At 35.6% G+C, this 9,720-nt stretch overlaps 1 pseudogene; it reads right to left on the reverse strand.

Annotated features, from left to right (window-relative positions):
* Positions 1–6,723: 6,723 nt before the first annotated feature.
* LOC111539781 lies at positions 6,724–7,474 on the reverse strand (annotated as a pseudogene).
* Between the last annotated feature and the right edge of the window lie 2,246 nt (positions 7,475–9,720).

Raw genomic sequence — 9,720 nt, forward strand, 5'->3', positions numbered from 1 at the left:
ATGTAAATGAGATAAAATATAGACACTCTCAATAAATACTTGTGGATCCACTTGACAATCTTTATTTACAAGGCTATTCTTATAATAGACTTTGGAAACTCTGAAAGGTAGGAGGGTGAGAGAAGAGTGAGGGATGAAATACTACATATCGGGTACAAGGTACACTATTGGGGTGATGGGTACACTAAAAGCTGCTTCACCATCACATAATACATCCATGTAGCATAACAGCACTTGTACCGCCTAAACCTATCAAAATAAAAAAAAACCTGAAAATTTAAAAAGGCTGTTTTTAATATAGAAACCAGTATAATTTTTATATCAAATTTAAAGACATAAAGAAGATTTTGCATATTTTATCAATGTATTACTTGTAACCTTATGTATACTTCTTTATTTTCATGGAAAGACATTAAACTATTAATATATTTTTAAAAGAAGCTACATACTAAAGCATGGCTGTAAGTTCAAATAACCTCAAATATATGCCCAGAAAACTTGATTGTGAGTATAATGTGGTATAATTTTCAAACTATATGAAACTGATGATTATTTGAAGATGATTGGTTCTCATTATATTAAAGGAAAACAAAAGGAAGAGATAGAAAATTCTATTTTTGAACATGGCCTTTCATGCTGTTTCCACTAGAAACTATCTTTTGAAACATTGCAAAGGACTTTAAAATATATTCTATGCCTCTACTCTCATCAGTGTCAGTTGCAAAGGCACCCTATCATTATCTCTGCCTGCAAAAAAGCAAATTGTCTTCTATGCCTCTACCTCCAGTCACCTCACTGCATGCATACCCTGTGAATTAAAACACTGAAAATTTCCTTGAAAATGGTTGTCTTCTATTGATCAGGTTTTCATTTAAATTAGGAAAAATAGAATATAGCAAGAATGACAACAACGTGTGGTGTGTTAGCATATATCAAAATCTAAGCTGTGTTTAGAGAGGAAGAAAAAAATTTTTGATTGAAAGAAGAAAAATTATGATATAAACTGAGGGAGCAATTGCTATTACTACCTCATATACAATCCCCAATTTGTTCCCTGGAATTACTTAGAGATCACTTTTCCTAAATATCAAGGTATACAGTTTGAGCAACACTTATTTCAATCAAGTGGCTTAGTCAACATGGGTCAAATTACCTTAATTATGTGGTTGTTATTGGTACATCAGTCAATTGTGTTTAAACTATGTGTGCACAAAAATAAAACTAAAGTTGACAGTTCAGCATACACCAAAAGAAAAACACTTAGAGTACTGTTATGCAAATTCAATTATTTAAGGATCTTTAATACTGTAAAAAAAATATATGAAAAATTTATCTGTTCATATTCAAGAACCCAAATTTGGTGAAAAATACTTTAAAATTCTACAAGACTTGGAAATGTCAAAAATCTCCTGCAATTTTTTATGTTTTCCGTGTAAGCATGAATTAATTAGAGATATATATATGTGTGTATACATACACAAATAATTTATCCTTAGATTGCCAATACATTCAAACATAAAAGTAAGAAATAAATTAATGGATATATTCATTGTATAGACTGGTGTTAGAAATTAAAATAAAGATGTGCATGGTTTCTAACCTGAAGGACTATTTTTATTTTCCTGAGAGTGGTTTAGAATGTTAACATATAGAGAAAATATAGTGGTGCTTTAAAATCACTTATATTTACTATGCGGTCATTAAAAGCAAAGTACAATTTGAATTGCATACTTCCACTGTATATGATATCATTTAGCTTCGAGTAATAAGTATACTAAATGTCTGTCACACATGTATTTTACACATATTGCAAATACATTTAATTTTTATTTTATTTGTAATTATACTTTTCTAGATTACATTACTGCATGATAATATGTATTTGTCTGGATAAACATATATAATTATTAAGATTTATAGTTCTGCCTGGTAAAGAGGCAGATGACATACACTATCATTTTGTAATGTGTAATTCAATTGCTGGCACATTAGGACTTTTAATGTAAGGCTTATAATGTAAATTTCAATTCTGTACTCTGTTAGTAACTAACAAATGCTGAATTATTTCCTTCCTTAGACATACGCCATTGGAATCCATTTAAAGTGCTTAATGATATATTAATAAACCATGATTTCCAGCAGAGTTTCTCAACTCTCTTTACTGGCGCCAGCTCTTGTGCTGCCAATCAAATTAGAATGCTATGGTTTCTTAGTAAATAAAGGTTAATTGGACATATAAAGGGAAACTGAACATCAGAAATATCCATACTCACATTATTCTTCTCTAAAACTTAGGTTATTAGATTTCAACGTATTATATATGCAGCTAAAATATCTTTATTTCTCATTTTGAACATAAAGAGCTATCTGTTTATAATTTCAGAAAACTCAAACATACAAGGCTTAGTGCTTTCATCTTTGTTAAGTTTTCTGATAATTTAGCAGAAGGAAAAAGAAATAGAATCATTTGTGTTTCATAAACTTTCCCATACATGCTTTTTCAAAACTATCTTCTCCAATCTCAAAACTTATTCTTCACAAATATGCGAAAAGTATTTACACATACGTGTCATTATTTCCTCTAAATAGTTTCTATTTCCATTCTTACTTCCTGATCTGTTAGTTAGCTTCAGATATGGCCTGCTTTTGATTAGTTCTATAGTCTAGTATTGAATTCAGATATGAACCATGTGTTTGAACATATTAATTGTGTATTCAAAGAGTTCTCATAGAACTGCATAAAAAACAGTACAAGTGGATATTGACTTTCACCAGCCACATACTTTTAGAAATTTAAATTTACCTAGTGAGAAAAATGAGAGTATGCTTGCTGAGGATTAAATATTCAGAGAACAGTTAAGGATTAAATGTTTAGAAAAACTACTCCAGATACAATACACTTATTAATGCTAGATAAAATATAAAAATGTGTATTTAAAGCATGCCTGATGTAGCTAGAAATTTAGAGAATGTTTTAGAAACCAGAAATAACAAGAAAGTAAAATCCATATTAAAAAGAAAGTAGAGCCAATAATTGCTAGTTTAGTGGCTGGCTTTCAATGAGTTAGGCATGCTAGCATCTGAGTCAAGCCATAGGACAAAGCTCGTGAGAGGCCACTAACCCCAATCACATGCCCTTATCCCATATTCATGTTCTACATCCCTAAAGAAAGAATTCTTAGTTGATGACCTGAAAGAATAATAAAATTCCCAGGAGAGTAAGAATTTGGGAATTTAAGCCAGTCTCATCATTATCTCTGAATTCTAAACACAAATCTTCAATAACCCTACATTTGTACAACCTTCCCTCAAGATCCCCAAACTTTAAACTTGAAAATGCCTTTGATGGAGAGTGCCAGTTGTTACTACCCTTGCAATAATTAAGCACAATCACTCGGGAGAAGCACATGCAATTCATCTCCGTAGGAAATTATTTCAAACCCAGGCCTCAAAGATTTCCCACAAATGTCCAAGGAAGGTAGGCTCACCATTGAAAATTATTAAACTATGAGAAAACCTAAATCACCATGAGGAAACAGGAGATAAACATCTAAAAACATATAATTAGGCCCAAAGCAAATTTAGCTATTAAAAGATCAGATGTAAAATATAAAATAATATTTTTAAAGAAATATAAAATATACTGAAGCAATGACAGACAAGAGACTATCAATACCAATAAGCCAGCTGTGAAAAAGTACAAATGAGAAATTCTAAAAAAATTTAACTAAAATTTTGTATATTCTAAATGTTCTATATTGTAAATATTGCATATGCTAACCAACAAAAAAAGACAGAAAAAGACAGTCTGCAGAAATAATAATAAACACTTATATATGTAACTATGTGGAGACACTTTTAATGTAGATTATACATATTGACTTATTTAATCCTCATAACAGAATATCAGTTAGATATTCTTGCAATCCTTATTTTATAGGTGATACATTAAGCAGGCAGATTTTTTTTTAATGTGCCTAAATCCCATATATAGTGAATGGCAGAGCCAGAATTTGAATGCAGTTTAGTTCCAGAATCCATAGTTTGCAACTACATTGTAATAGGAATTTCACAGAAAAGAAAACAAATAAACAAATAAAATGATGCTTAACCTCAATAACAATCAGAGAAATATAAATTGAAGTATGGGATACTATATTATAACTTCCATCTAAGAAAATATAAAAAGTCTGACAATATTGAATATTTGCAAAATGTACAGCTTGGAGACTCTGACATTGCCTAGGGGTGTACAAATTTATACACTCACTACAGAAAAATGTTTGATATTACCTATTAAGTTCAGTATGTATGTATCTTTACAAATTCCAAAAATATTTTTGCATGATTATAGACATACATTTTAAAATTTAAATGCACAGTCAAGCAAGATGACAATTAGGGATTTCTTTGAACCATTAATTGGCACTGATACCATGGGGAAGATTCTATCTCATATAATGCGATAGCCAAATTCCATCTCACTTTACTTTGGACTGTAATACAACATGATTTCTTAGCAAACATGTTGTTCTTCCATTAAATTGAACCTATGTATTCCAAATATTTTAGTTAACATGAATAAGAATCTCTATCGGTATTAATGTAGAATGAATATTAATAAAGATGAATGTTTTTGATCTTAAGAATGTACCCTGGTGAAGTTAAAATGAATGTTTTGCCCACCATTGTGTTGATTACAGATAAAGCATTATATATAATCATATGTAAAGTGATATATATTTTGTTAATTTCAATTTTTATTGTAGATATAGGGTTACATGATCAGATTTATTACATGGCTATATTGCATAGAGCTAGTAAGTATAGTATCCAATAAGTAGTTTTTCAACCCACACTCCCTCCCTTCCTCTATAGAAATCTTCAGTGTCTATTGTTCCCATGTTTATGTCCACGTGTGCTAAATATTTAGCTCCCACTTTTAAGTGAGAACAGTGGTATTTGGTTTTCTGTCCCTGCCTTAATTTGCTTAGGATCATGGCCTCCAGCTCCCAGAGATTCTGAATGCTAGATTTTTGTTGGATGCATAGATTGTGAATATCTTCTTTCATTCTGCAGATTGTCTGTTTACTCTATCGATAGTATCTTTTGCTGTGCTGAAGCTCTTTAGTTTAATTAGGCTCCACTTGTAATTTTTGTATTTGTTGCACTTCCTTTTGGGGACATAGCCAAAAACTCTTTGACAAGGCCAAAGTTTAGAAGGGCATTAACTAGTTTTTCTTTTATGATGTTTATGGTTTGCGGTCTTACGTTTAAATCTTTACTCTATCTTGAGTTAATTTTTGTATATGGTGAAAGGTGAGGGTCTAGTTTCATTCCTCTGCATATGACTAGCCAGTTATTCCAGTACCATTTATTAACAGTGAGTCCTTTCCCCATTCCTTGTTTTTGTCAGTTTCATCCAAGGCCAAGTGGTTGTGTGTGGCTTTATTTCTGGGTTCACTATTCTCTTCCACTGATGTCTATATCTGTTTTTATGCCCATACTATGCTGTTTTGTTTACGGCAGCTCTGTAGTGTAATTTAAAGTCAGGTAATGCAATTTTTTCAGTTTTGTTTTTTGCTCAGGATGGCTTTTGCTATTCTGGAACATTTTTGGTTACATATAAATTTTAGTTTTTTTTTCCATTTTTGCAAATTATGTCATTGGTATTTTGAAAGAACTAGTGTTTAACCTGTAGTTTGCTTTGGATAGTACTGATTATTATTATTATTATTATTATTATTATTATTATTATTATTATTATTACTATTATTATTTTGACAGTTGGCAGAGCTAGCTGAGGTTTTATTTTGGAAAAAAATCAAAAAACAATTGAATTGTTTTGTAGCTGGAGGCATGGGCAAGGGGGGTACCCCAGGCAGTGAACTACCCCAGCGTGTGGGCTGAAGGTGAGGACTGAGCCTCAGGTGGGTCTCCAATTCCCTGTGCTCCCCTATACAGCAGCCTACCTCCTGGGCACTGGGGCAGCGGCAAGAGGGATTGTCTGGGAGGGACTGCCATTGTTGTTCACTTGGGCAGGACATCAGAGGACTCAGACACCAGCTTCCTTCCCAATGAGGGTCTCCATCTTTTTCACAACCATGGCCCTGGTGGAGCTGGTGCAGTTGAAGGAGATGGAACGCACGCAAAAGCCAAAGCTGGAGCCCATGCCATAGCTGAGACCAGGGCTTCTGAGGCCCCCATAGGCCGAGCTCAGCCCACCTGCACAGCCACTGAGGGCTTTCGTATGAGTACTTATGTTCTGCATCCCAGACTCCAGCCCACTCTCCTCGCCTCCAGCAGCTTCCTGTAGGTGGTGATCTGGACGTCCAGGGTCAGCCTGAAATTCATCAGCTCCTGGTACTCCTGCAGCTGCTGCGCTGTGTCCTGCTTGGCCTATACAGGGTGGCCTCCAGCTTGGACAGCTTGGTGTTGGCATCCTTAAGGGCAAGCTCCCCGCGCCGCTCGACACTGCAATGGAGGCCTCCAGGGAAGCTCTCTGGCCTTTGAGAACCTCGATCTCAGCCTGAAGCCAGCTGATGTTCCTGTTCATCTTGGAGATCTCAGTCTCTGTACACTGCAGGCATCTGTACACTGCAGTGTACATCCCAGCCAGCATCTGCAGCTCCTCATACTTGATCTGGTGCATGCTCTCACCCTCAGTCCAGCTGCAATTGAGGAGCTCTTCGTACTGCCCCTTGACCTCAGCGATGATGCCTTCTATGTCAGGGGGTGGCTGTTGTCCATGGGCAGCAGCACAGATGTGTGCGAAATCTGAGACTGCAGCTCCCAGATCTCCTCTTCATACAGCTGCCTGGGGAAGTTGATCTCATCAGTCAGCCGTTCCAGGCGAGACTCCATCTCTACCTTGTTCATGTAAGCTTCATCCACATCTTTCTTGATGAGGACAAATTCATTCTCCATCTCTGTACGCTTATTGATCTCATCCTCATACTTGTTCTTGAAGTCCTCCACCAGCCCCTGCATGTTGCCAAGCTCTGCCTTCAGCTTTAGCTTCTCCTGGCCCAGAGTCTCCACCTTCTGCTGAAGTTGTTGATGCAGCTCTTGAACATGTTGTCCATGTTGCTCTGAGGCATCTTCTGCTGATGCAGGCTCCACTTAGTCTCCAGCATCTTGTTTGGCTGCTCCTTGTTGATGAAGGAGGCAAACTTGTTGCTGAGGGTCTTGATCTGCTCCTTCTCCTGGGTTCTCACAGCCTAGATGTTGGGGTCCACCTCCAGGTTAAGGGGGCTCAGCAGGCTCTGGTTGACAGTGACAACGGTGATGCTTCCCATAACACAGGACCTGCCATAGCCTCTGCCCAGGCCACCCAGGAAGCTGCTGCTGCCCACTCAGAAGAAGCTCGAGGAGCTGATGCGGGCACCGGACTCACTCGTGTAGGAGCAGCTGCTGAAGGCCAGGGGCCAGAGGTGGACACCTTGTAGGACTTCTGGGTCAACCTCATGGACATGGTAGAGACAGGAGTGGAGGCAGGCAGGCTGAACCAGGCATAGATTCCAGAAGGAGAAGAGAAGTTGCTTCTTGGTCAGTACTGATATTTTAATAATATTGATTCTTCTAATCAATGAACATGGAATGATTTTCTGATTATTTGTGTTGTATCTGCGTTTTACAGTTCTCCTTGTAGAGACCTTTTATCTCCTTGGTTAGATGTATTCCTGGATATTTCATTTTTTTTTTTTTTTTTTGTAGCTATTGAAAATAAAATTTTGTTTTTCATCTGACTCTGAGAATTGACATTAGAGATGCATAGAAATTCTACTAATTTTTGTACATTGATTTAGTGTCCTGAAGCTTTACTAAAACTGTTGATCAGTCCTAGGAGCTTTTTGGCAGGGTCTTTGGGGTTTTATATGTATAGAATCATTTTATCAGCAAAGAGAGACAGTTTGACTTCTTATTTGGATGTCTTGCTTTCTTTTTCTTGCTTGATTATTCTGGCTAGGAATTACAGTGCTATGTTAAATTGAATTGGTGTGAGTAGGCATCCTTGTTCCATTTCTCAAGGAGAATGGTTCCAGTTTTTGCACATTTAGTGTGATGTTGGTTTTGGGTTTGTTACAGATGACTGTTACTGTTTGGCTTTTATTGTTTTAAGGTGTGTTCCTTCAATTCCTAGTTTATTGAGGGTTTTTATCATGAAGAGATGTTAGATTTTATAAAAATATTTTTCTGTGTCTATTGAGATGATCATATGGCTTTTGCTTTTAATTCTGTTTATGTAGTGAATCAAATTTATTATTTGTCTATGGTGAACCAGACTTGCATCCCAGGAATAAAGCCTACTTGACAATGGTGTATTAACTTTTTGATGTGCTGCTCCATTCACATCCATTGTTTTGTTGTGTTTGCTAGTGTTTTGCCAGTGTTTTGTTTATGATTTTTGCATCTATAAGTGATGTTGGCCTGGAGTTTTGTTGTTGTTGTTGTTGTTGTATCTGCCAGATTTTAGCATCAGGATGTTGCTGGTTTTGTGGAATGAGTTAGGGAGAAGTCTCCTTTCCAGTTTTTTTGGAATGAGTTCAGTAGGACTGATACCAATTCTTCCTCATACATCTGGTAGAACTTAGCTATGAATTCATCTGGTACTAGGCTTTTTTTGGTTGGTAAGTTTTTAAATACTGATCCAACTTCAGACCTTGTTACTGGTCTGTTCAAGTTTTCACTTTATTCCTGGTTCAATCTTGGGAGATTGTGTTTCCAGGACTTTATCCATTTACTCTAGATTTTCTATTTGCATGCATAGAGGTGTTCATAATGGTCTCTCAAGAATCTTTTGTATTTCTCTGGGATCAGCTGTAATGTCATCTTTGTCATTTCTAATTGTGCCTATTTGGATTTTTTTTCTTGGTTAATCTAGCTAGTGGTCTATCAATCTTGTTTATTCTTCAAACCAACTGATTATTTTTATTCAGAAAACCAACTCTTGGTTTCATTGAGCTTTTATACAGACTTTTTGCATCTCAGTTTCACTCAGTTCTGCTCTGATTTTAGTTGTTTTCTTTTTTCTTCTTCTAGCTTGGGAGTTAGTTTGTTCTTTTTTATTTTATTTTTTTCTACTTCCTTTAGGTGCAAAGATAGATTGTAAATTTGAGATATTTCTAACTTCTTGAAGAAGGTGCTTAGCACTCTAAACTTTCCTCTTAACACTGCTTTGGCTGCATCCCTAAGATGTTTGTTTGTTGAGTTACTATTTTCATTAATTACAAAAATTTTTTAAATGTCTGCCTTCAATGTTCACACAGTAATTATTGAGGAGCAAGTTGTTTAATTTCCATGTATTTGAGTGGTTTTGAGAGATCTGCTTAATATTGATTTCTATTTTTATTTCACTGTGGTTCAAAAGTATGCTTCATATGATTTTATTTTTGTGAATTTATGGAGATTTGCCTTATGAGAGAGCATGTGGTTGATCATAGCATATGTTCCATGTGCAGATGAGAGAAATGTATATTCTGTGATTTTGGGGTGGAACGCTCTGTAGATTTTTATTAGGCCTAATTGATCAAGCATTGAGCTTAGGTACAGAGTTTAGTTTTCTGCCTTGGTGGTCTATATAATGCTGTCAGTGGGTTGTTGAAATCTCCCACTATTATTGTGTGATTTTCTCAGTCTTAGTTTAGGCCATGAGGAACTCATTTTGTGAATATGAGTGCTCCAATGTTGGGTGCATTCATATTTAGGGTAGTTATATCT

Source organism: Piliocolobus tephrosceles, chromosome 1 (assembly GCF_002776525.5).
Source record: "Piliocolobus tephrosceles isolate RC106 chromosome 1, ASM277652v3, whole genome shotgun sequence".
Taxonomy (NCBI): Eukaryota; Metazoa; Chordata; class Mammalia; order Primates; family Cercopithecidae; genus Piliocolobus; species Piliocolobus tephrosceles.